Here is a 10,736-nt window from a genome sequence, read left to right on the forward strand (position 1 = left end):
CTGACCTCTTTCTACTCCTCTTGCAATAAGCAAACCACAAACAGTTAAGTAATTTTAAAATACTTTACTTACAGATTCAAGGTCTCAGTCATGCATTGTTCTATGCAACATCAAGGCAAAATAATCTTGGGTAGGAAATACAGCAAAGTAGCTTCAAACATATGGTCTGTGCTTGGGAGCAAGGACAGAATGTCCTTCTTGTGGCTTACATGATGCACAGAGAGGAAGCAGAAATGCTTCATTTCCTCTCCAGAGCAGAGGGTGTGTGACCTAGCTGAGTATCTACAATACATCTCTGTGGTTCTTTTCCCTTCATGCACCAACTAGCCCTATGCTTGCTAGTTGTATCTGACTGCAACCTCCCACATTTTCCACATCATGCTTTTTTTAAAAGTCCAAATGAAAATCCACCCACATTTTAGTGAAAAATTCTAATATGTACTTTTTTGCCTGCAATTCTGCCTAATATATACATTTTTGCAAAGCAATTTCCTTTAACACAGTGTGTATTTGTATGTTATTTTCACTAATACAGTGGTACCTCGGGTTAAGAACTTAATTCGTTCTGGAGGTCCGTTCTTAACCTGAAACTGTTCTTAACCTGAAGCACCACTTTAGCTAATGGGTCCTCCCGGTGCTGCCATGCTGCCACCACGCGATTTCTGTTCTCACTCTGTAGCAAAGTTCTTAACCTCAGGTACTATTTCTGACTTAGTGGTGTCTGTAACCTGAAGCATCTGTAACCCAAGGTACCACTGTACATGCATTTATATGCATACTTTAATAAATGCATTTTTGTACTCACCAATTTCAAAGGATGGGTGTGTTTCAGTTTGCATATTGTTTCAAAAAGTGCAAATTAGGTAGATTTTCCTTTAATTGCAAACTGAATCTAAATTCTCCCCATCCCAAGCTGAGGTAAGTGGCCTCACCCTGCCTCATGGTTGTTCGGCAAAGGAGCAGCTTATTTGCACAAGGCGTTTCCCCTCATGACATTTGCCTTTCATCAGACATGCTTCTGGGGAGTAATAGCAAGAGTTACATTTCAAGCCCTTCTCTCTGCTTTTGGTCCTATCCTGTGACGTCCTCTGGTTTTTAATTAAAAAGAGACAGCCCAAGCAAAATTAGCGTTTAAGCACTTTCCAAGAAATAATAATAATGATGATGAACACATCTGACAGAACTTGTTCAACACATAGCAAATTTATTCTCCATTTTGGCAAGGAAATCACAAGCCTGGGTTTGGTGAAAGATCTCTCTCTCTGTCTCTCTCTCCATGCGTCTGATGAACTGCACCCTGGTCCATGAAAGCTTATGCCACCATAATTTTTTTTCAGTTTTTCAGGTAGCACAAGTTTCTTGGCTGGTTTTACAACATGAAAGGTGACCCTTCTAGAAACTATACCTAACGAAACTCCTACAACATTGCTTGAAATTCCCAAGCAGGGATTTCTGAAACTGTCCTGTTTCCAAAGAGGCAACTCCCGAAGCAGGAGCCTTCAAATTCCACCCTCCATGGTTTGCTTTAGGCAACTCTCATTTTATCCTCCTATCTGGTGGTCGTTCTGCTCCTGAGATGACCATGGTGAAAGTTGGAGCAGGCCCTTCTTTAGTCTGGATTAGCTAATCCAGGACACTTTTATCCCTTGGCCCTTGATAGATTACTTATGAAGGAATGAGACCCTTAACTGAGAAAAAGGTTGTCCACCCTGGTTTGTGTTTCAGCTGGGAAGCAACATTTGGGTAAATTGGGCAAACAATAGGAAAAGATTTTTCACATGTCTGTAGGGAAGTTGGATCTCCCCCCACCTTTAAGGTGGAGGAGAGAGAGAGAGAGAGAGAGAGAGAGAGAGAGAGAGAGAGAGAGAGAGAGAGAGAGAGAGAAGAGAGAGAGCGCAAACTAGAAGTTCCCCTGGTCTTGGCAAATCATGAGGCGTTTTTCATTTTGTAACATCAAAGCCAGCTCCATTTCTTTGATGTCTTTGCATGCTGTTTAAGGTAAAGCATGAATGAAGAAATGTCAATCTGCAAGGTGTCCATGTAGTTTATGCTGAACACTGAAGAGGACTTGTAGATAAAAGACGAACACGAGGGTTGATAATGAATGTCCAACGAGGAGGTGTGCATATCTAAAAGGAAAGGACTCAGCTGGAGAACAGCTCTGCAAACCTTAAAACTCTACTTAGTCCAAGTTTAAGAGATTAAAAAAAAACTTTTTTATGAAAGCAAGTACAAAACTAAGCAAAGGAGTGCTATGCAATTCATCATCGTTTCCTATTCCATATTGTTTTTAAGAAACAATTCTAAACACATTTTCCAATTGATTTCTTTTAGGAACATAGGAAACTGCCTTATATTGAGTCAGGTCATTGGCACCAAACATTGTACGAACATAATAATATACTGCTGGATCAGGCCAATGGCCCATTTAGTACAGCATCCTGTTCTCGCAGTGGCCAACTAGATAGATGCCTGTCAAAAACCCTCAAACAGGATCTTAGCAACTCTCCCCACTTGAGATTCCCAGCAACCAGTGTTCAGAAGTATACTGCCTCTGTGACAGTGGAGTTAGAACACAAGAAGAGCCCTACTGGATCAGGCCAAAGGCCCATTGAATCTAACTTTGCCCCACCATGGCAGCAGGATGTTCTGTCTCAGACACCAAATACATTTTTTAACGATATGGCATACATTATATCCTTTCCTCCAATTAGTTCAAGGCAGCATAGCTTGATTTTCTGCTCTCACTATCTTCACAACAGTCATGTGAAGTAGCTTAGACTGAGAGGCTGTGAATGGTCCAAGTTCACCCCTGTGTTGTTGTATAGCTGTCTTAGAGAACAATGTTTAATGCCACTTTTATTTTTATCTTGTACGGCATTGCATTTTGAATTTTGCTGTTCGTTTGCTTTTTGAAAAAAATTAAACTTTTTTGTAAGCAGCCCAGAGAATAAATGTTATTGGTTTGCCAGCAAATACAGTAAACTAGTAGCCTCATATCACAATTCTTGGGAATCTAAAAAAATCAGTCCAATTTTGAGATCAGTGATTAAAATAATATTTTATTTTCTTAGTTTTTTTAAAAAATATAAAAACAAGTGTATATTAGATAGCTAGATAAATTGAAAAGGAAGGTTCAGTCCGCCATCTTGATTTAAAATGGCACTCCAAAGTATCCAGATATGTCTGTAATGTTACCTCTTATTGTTTCATTAATTACTGAAAAGGCACATCCAAGGTCCCACTGTGATTGTTGAGTGCAAAATTCAGTACAACCTGAAGGACCCTTTGTTTCCTATAGCTCTGCTCATTCTTCCTCCCATGGTGACAAGACCATCCACTACAGTTGCCAGACCTCTAGGTCTGACCTGAAGTCTCCAGGTTTCCTTGGCCCCCTCCAAGTGGCAGATGGAGGGCTTGTATCTCCAGGTGGAAAAGAGTACCTTTAATAATTGTGGGGGGGGGGACATTACAAAGACTGTGCATGCAGCTTGCAGGCCTCAGCCCAGCAGGAGCTAGCTGCAAATTAAAACATAGACACTCTGTGGAGTCTGCCCTCCTCCACTCCCCTCTCCTAATTAATCTCTGGCCCCAGATTCCACTCCCATGAGATCACCAAGGCCCGCCCTACGTCTCAGGTTTGGGGCCTGAAATGTCAGGGACTGGGATGCTCCCAGCCTGGGAACCCTGGCATGCATGCTGACCACCCACTTCTGCCACTAAAGACATGGCAAAGTATCACATTGCAGTCCAAGGGGAGCAAGCCCTGAGAGATCAACCCTTTGTGGAACTGTAAATTGCTATCCACAATGAGACTAATAGAGATTCAAACCTGAGGCTTTGGGGGGCTATTATTTTTGCAGCTTTGTCCATTCTCTTCACAAATCATCACCGACGGAGGTTTCACCTCTGTTTAATAACTTCAGAATAATGGGGGACTGTGCATCTTCCCGTGGCAAATTTGTTCAATTGCCCAATTATTCTGATGGTTAGGAAATTCTTCCTGATGTTTAACCTAAATCAAGTCCTTCTGAGTTCAAAGGACTGTGAGGTGGATAAGAGCTAAGATGAAGGTGTGTAACAGCTTTATGGATTGCTCGCCTGGCAAGGAGATGATACTAGAGAAGAAAAGGCTGTACTTTCAAGAATCTCTTCTTGGAAACTTCAGATGCTGAGTCACGGAAGAAAGACGTTCAGTCCAATGCAAAGGAACATCGGTTTCATTTCTTCTTTGCTTTTCATACTTAGATGTGAGACCTGTTCTGTGAATTGATAAAAATAAAACTGTAGAGGATGCCTCCATTCTGTCCAGAAAGCCATTTATGTTTTTAAAGAGCCCATCTTTTATATTATCTCTCTTCTGACCCCAGAATTGGGGGTGCAGGGAAACACGCTGAAGTAATACAAATCCTGGAAAAATAAGATGACAGCTACTTGCTTTCATTTGGGTTCTGGGGAAGGTAGCCAGAGAGAAAGAAGCCATCTTCAGGTTCTCATGCAGAAAAGAGTCTTTCTCCATCACCTGCCAACTTGCTACAGTTCATATAAGCCACCTTTCATGCCTCCAGTCAGCAGAGCACAGGGTTGAGACTTACAGATAAGTCAGGGAAAGTACACTTTGTGGTTTCCCACAAAAACCCTAAGTTCTGCCCCTAACTCTTGCGTTCTCTCCCTCCCTCCCTCCCTCCCTCCCTCCCTCCCTCCCTCCTTCCTCCATGAGGCAGCCATGAAACTTGCTCCAGCCATGTAGGCTTAGAATCTGAAGCCATCCTTATAAATATGAAGAAACTATAAGCTAAGACCCACCCCCCACTTTACCAATGGGACCTCAGTTTGTTTTACGTACTCCTTTTACGCAGTTGCTCATAATGTGTGAATGAGAATGGATAATAGTGGGACTGGATAACTCCAGCTTCCTAGTTGTTGTTGTTTTTTTAACTCTGCTATAAACTATAAAACCAAATTTATTTATTTTTTTAACCCAAGAGGGACATGGTCCTTTTGATTGGGGATTCCAACAATTTGCACTTGGGATCTCTACTTATGGACCCTTCTCTGAGAGCCCAAATAGCAAATACCTTGTTTGAAATTAACATCCCTTCCCAAACTCTTTGATCTGGGATTTATGCAGAGCCAAAACCTTCTCCTTCTTGGTATTTCAAACCAATACTTTTTCCTTAGTTTTCTTAGCTGATTCCCTCCACCCCCTTTTTTTCTGTCTACAGTAGGAGAATGTCTTCCGTGCATGTCAAGCTCACTTCAGTTCATTCCTCTGAAATCCATTTGCCAGCCTAATTAGTTACTTTAATTTTTTGATCATCCTTCACATTGTTGCTTTAAAAAAATAATAAGAGGGTGGGGAGGAAAGGGGGCAGCCGTAGATTCTTTACTTGTCTAATAGGTTTCCAAATATTTGCTGGAAAATATAACCATTGAATAAGATCAGCTTTCAAAAAGGGAGTCTTTGGAATGTCAGCTCAGTGAATGCTCCTGACAGGGAGAGTAGGTGGAGAGTTAGTATCGTCTGACAAGGATATTCGCAGGAAGCAACATCAAAATGTAACAGAGAAGCCAAAAAAAAAAAAAAAAAGGAGGCGGAGGGGGAGAAAAACCAGCCTTCTTTGGAGATTTTGAAAGCAGGAAACTTTTACACTTCCAGAGCTTGCTCTGGAAGAGTTTAACTGTCCAAGTAAAGGCATTTACTGTGGTTTCTCCTCTGATGTCTAAGCTCCGTCAGATGAAGATACCATTTTCGGCTAAAAAGTTATTAGCAAATGGACCTCATTTGAATGGTTAAGATAATTAATGGATTAATTTGCCACTGCTCCTGATGTAGCAGTGGTTTAGGGCCAACCGCAACGAGCACCGGGTCTAGGGTTCCCAAGGGGATTCCATTCTGCTGTGAAAACACCAGACATTCTCAACCGAGAATGGTGTGGGGCAGCAGGGGGAGTGGCCCGTGTAGGAATCTGTCACATTTCGGCCAATGCTTCAGGAATGTGCTTTGCAAAAGGGTGTTTTACAGGCTTCTGCACAATGTCACAACATCTTGACTATTACAGTTACCATTTATTTATTTTTGAATGTATACCCTATTGTTGTTGTTGTTTTTTAAAAATAAATAAATTCAAGACACCCAAAATCAGCTGTTTGAGGCAGCTACCTAGCTCTACCTTATAGTAGGGTGGGACCTATCTCAGGGGCAGAGGTGCCAACATCTGAGGGAAAAGGGATGATATTGCACACATGATGTCAGGATGTTGGGAGGAACCAGGGGTGGAGCTAAATGTAGCAGCAGGATGGCTTGAATGGCTGGCAGCTCCTCCTCCCACTTCTGGCAGGGGGCTGCTTCCCTTCCCCTTCGCCTCCATGACAGGAGGAGGAGGAGAAGGAGCTGGCCACTGAAGCTGCCCTCGGCCTCCTCAACCTCCTTTGAACATTGGGGGGCCCTAGCCCCCTCTCAAAGAATTTTTTTTGGGGGAAGGGCTCAGCCCCTGGGAGTTGGCACCCCTGCTCAGGGGCCACAACCACACCCATACTTTTAAAGCACTGCTATACCACATTAAACGGCCACATCTTCCTTCGAAGAATTATGGAACTGTAATTTGTAAAGGGTGGTGGGAGTTTTTAGGAGAACCTTACTCCCCTCACAGAGCTACAATCAACTGAGTGGTTTAACAAGCAGTCCCTCTTCTCAGGGAACTCTGGGGATTGGGACTATGACAACAAATCTCTCCTATTCTGAGAGTAAACTGTATGCTTTGGAACAGAGATGGGGAGCCTGTGGCCCTCCAGATATAGCTGGACTCCATCTCCTATCAGCCCCAGCCAACATGGCCAATGGTCAGGAATGACAGGAGTTGTAGTCCAACAGCATCCAAAGAGCCATAGGGTCCCCACTCCTCCTTTGGAGTATAAAAAGTACTTTGGTTTGTAGAGAGCAGGATCCAAGAATCCCAGCAACCAGCCAGTGGTAGATGTTAACACTGGGGGGTAACCATTTTCCTTCTGTTCCCGGCACTAAACCACATAATCTTAAAACTCAGCTATTGCAATGCATCCTGCTCTGGCTGATGCAGAACGCTGCAGCTAAACTGTTGCTGGAACTATTGCCAGAACATAACTCTGATGCTCAAAAGCTCGCACTGGCTGTTATACACTACTGGGTCGGGTTCAAGGTTCTTGTGCTAATCTAAAACAGGGGTCAGCAACCTAAGGCCCATGGGCTGGAAGTAGCCTGCGGAGTTCGCTTGACTGGCCCACAAGCCACCCCTGAACCGAGTCATTCACTTGTGTGCTGCGCTAAACCGGTGCAGCGCAGCACAGGGACTTGCTTCTGCGGTGCCGGAAATCGCGTCTGTGCAAAAACTGCAGGCACACGCGCTCATGTGCGCCCACAATCTGGTCCGTGGAGGGATCTCTGCAGGACCGAGCTAGCCCAGGCAAGATAAACCTTTCTGACCTTTGATCTACAAGGCCCTTAGCAACTTGGATCCAGGATACCCCATGACCTGCTCCCTGATCACTCAGGTCTTAGATAGAATCACTGTTAGTGGTCCCCCACGGCTTGGATGCATGGCTCATATCCACATTCAGTCAGCATTGTGGACCCAATTTTATGAAAACTCCCTTTCAGTTGAGGTCAGACAGGACCTCTGGTACTTACTGAAGTCTATTTTGCTCCAGCATGCATTTTAATTGAATTCTGAGTTTAGAGTTTTAACTTATTTTTAGTTGAGTCTCCAGTATGCTGCTTGGAGGCAACTGTAATTAAGTGGCATATAAATTATCAAAATAAAATTATAATAATCATATGCATGAGAAATTTAACAACACATTTCTGGACCTTCTCCGAGGATGCCCCTAACTCACTAAGCAACGGTTATTTTGAAAATGCATTTATAATGATTTAGAATCCCATAGAATGTGAGCTTATGAATTACTTTCAACTTGTCTTGCCTATTCATGCTGGCTGGCATTTCTCCTCACCCCAGACAAACCTCATGATAACACTGAAGTTTCATCAGTGACAATCAAGTCCTGACTCTTTGTAGATCCAATTTCACCATTGAGCTGGGGGCAGAGGGAGCATTCCTTTGAGCACTGCTTGGTTAAAAACAACCGAGATTGCATTAGGCTGCCTTTTGAAACTGGGGAGCGGGTGGGAGGCTGTGGTTCACATCTAATGTTCTGCAAGAGAATGAGAAATGGCTGCTTTAAAAAAAAATAAACCCCTTTGCTACAAACAGCATGCATGGCATCAGAAGAAGCCTGGCATGTAGAAGTGGGGGGGGGGGAGTCTTTAGATGTAGGGGATTATGAAAGAGTGAATACAATTTGCAGATAAAATAGAAGTGATTAAGTTAATGAAGGATAATTTTGCCAGTTTGAAAACTATAATTAATAGGAATTAATTGTTTATTTAGAAATTTAGCATAGCTCTGCTAAAAGAAAAACACACACACACCCAACATCAAACATAATGCCATTGGAAGCCCATATAATGAAGAAAATGGTCCAGATGTTCATAAAAGCTTATAAAGCTTAAAAAAAAAAAGAGTGAGCGCCTGCATGAAGAACTCTAATGATAAAAAGATGCCACTTGCTGTTCTGCTCTCCTTTTAAATACATCCTTTCTGAAATAATGATTATCATTTGCACTTTCATCTTAAGTTAAATAGCATATGGCTTTGGCTGATTAAAGCCCCCTCCTGGTATTAATCAGCATCTTAGTATCATGTTTCTAATGGAGGCTGCCGTGGCCCTGCTGATACTGTAAGCTTTTTAACAACATCTGAGTCTGTGGTTCAGGGCTGCTGGCGAGGAAGAGCTTTTGAGAGAGGGAAGAGCCTGCAAAGATGTCCCTCGCAGGTGTGCAGTTCATGGGCAACTTTGACAGTGTTGGAAAATACATTTACTTAATACTTCCGGCTTGAACAAATAACTGGATTTTCTCACCTCGCTTACTTTGACAGGGAAGGACTTTGGCTGGTGCGGGGAGGGGGGGCACACATTCAAAACAGCCTTTTTAGAAACAAGAATTGCACTTCAAGACATTTCCAGCACCTTCTCTAAGGTCTCCTCTAGGAATTGAATTGTGGTGTGTGCATGTTTTCAGGGGTGTGAGGACTGACAAGGGCCTGGGCTCTCTTCTGGGGAATGTTCCAGCAGCGGGTGGAGCAATGGAAGACAATTTCAAGCTTCGTACAGAAGGTCCGTTTCTACACACACACCCCCCCTCTCTTCTCCATCCAGGCAACTGAGAGGCATTATCAGAGTTCCAAGGTCACAGTCCAGCCATGCCAAAACACTCATGGAAGTTGGGCTGGTGAGAGGTGTGGCCTGAAGGAAAGGGGTGTGGCCAGGACTTTTTTTCAGCCGGAACTCACCTTAACCCATTTCCAGAGCCTCTCAGGTGGGCGCCATTGTCATTATAAGAGAACACAAGGGGGTTTCATGGTGAGTTCCAGCACCTCTTCTTCTAGAAAAATAGCCCTGGGTTTGGCCCAGGTGTCATAAGGGTAAATAGAGACGCCGGGGGGTGGGGGGCTGCTGCTCCTTGGGCCTGAGATTCTCCATTCCTGGAATAAGTGCAGATTATTTTAGTAGTATAATTAGTAATCATGTTGTTGGTTTTTTAAATTAAATAGCAGGACCTCAGTGGGACGTGGGGGTGGGGGTGAGCAATACTACAAGGTATGTGGAAGGAGGTATAAGCCGGGAATAGGATAGCTGGGGCACTCCAAGAGAGCATAAGAAGAGCCCTGCTGGATCAAACCTAAGAGCTATCTTGTCCAGCGTTATGTTATCATGTTGGCCGCTCAGATGTGGGAATTAGACACTGGTTCCCATTTGCTAGGGAATGCGGATTGTTTGCCCCGTTTAATTACCGTAGTTCTTTTTTCCACTCCTATAAAAACTATGCAAGACACTCTCTTTAAAAGTTTAGATAACATATATATTTTACTTAGTGTGCTTGCAGTTGCAGATTAAATATACGCAGTGCTGGTAAGCGGTACTTAAACATCTTACCTAGATTAAACTGTTACAGACTAACTCACTAACTCTGAAGCAGAAAGCAGCACAACACAGTGTCCCTGCTGATCTAACGGTTGAGACTGTTCAATAAACCACCATAACTGTACCAACTGCCATAACTGTCGCAGAGTGTGTGACGTCATAGTGTTCTACAGCTCTTGCAATTAACCCTTTACATATGCATTTTGGATGCTGACATCCCACATCAGATGCCTATGAGAAGCTCACTAGGAGGACATGAGTACAAGCGTTCACTTGTGATCCCCATGAGCTGGTAGTCAGGAGACATGTCTCTCATACAGGAGGTAATATAGTCGTCATGCCTAGTAACCACTGAGAGTCTTATTCTCTTATACCTTTGTCCAGTTCCGCTTTTAAAGTTGGCCACATAGGCAGCCATTACTACATCATATGATAATAAATTCCGTAGTTGGCCGTGCACTGCAAGAGGAAATACTTCCTTTTGACCTTCCTGAATCACCAAACATTCAGCTTGATTGATTATTGATTATTTTATTTATATACCACATTTCCTCCAAGGAGATCAAAGTGGCATACACACTTTCCCCTATCTCCATTTTATCCTCACGGCAACTCTGTGAGGTAGGTTAAGCTGAGAGACATTTTGGGGTTTATTCAACCCAGAACACACACACCTGGGAACTACTATTCATGGAGCGGTCATCTGCGCATGCTCA

General features: G+C 43.2%; 1 long non-coding RNA gene across 2 annotated transcripts; it reads right to left on the bottom strand.

Annotated features, from left to right (window-relative positions):
* Positions 1-2,919: 2,919 nt before the first annotated feature.
* On the bottom strand, positions 2,920-10,736 carry LOC309377156. Of its 2 annotated transcripts, XR_014171444.1 has the most exons (3): positions 10,033-10,724; positions 8,001-8,190; positions 2,920-4,410 (listed from the first exon to the last, which is right to left on the bottom strand). It is a non-coding gene; the product is annotated as an uncharacterized lncRNA (long non-coding RNA). The 2 variants fall into 2 exon arrangements; XR_014171443.1 differs by lacking the exon at positions 8,001-8,190 and having other exon boundaries at positions 10,033-10,736.

This window comes from Podarcis melisellensis (assembly GCF_964234715.1).
Source record: "Podarcis melisellensis genome assembly, chromosome: 8".
Lineage (NCBI taxonomy): Eukaryota > Metazoa > Chordata > Lepidosauria > Squamata > Lacertidae > Podarcis > Podarcis melisellensis.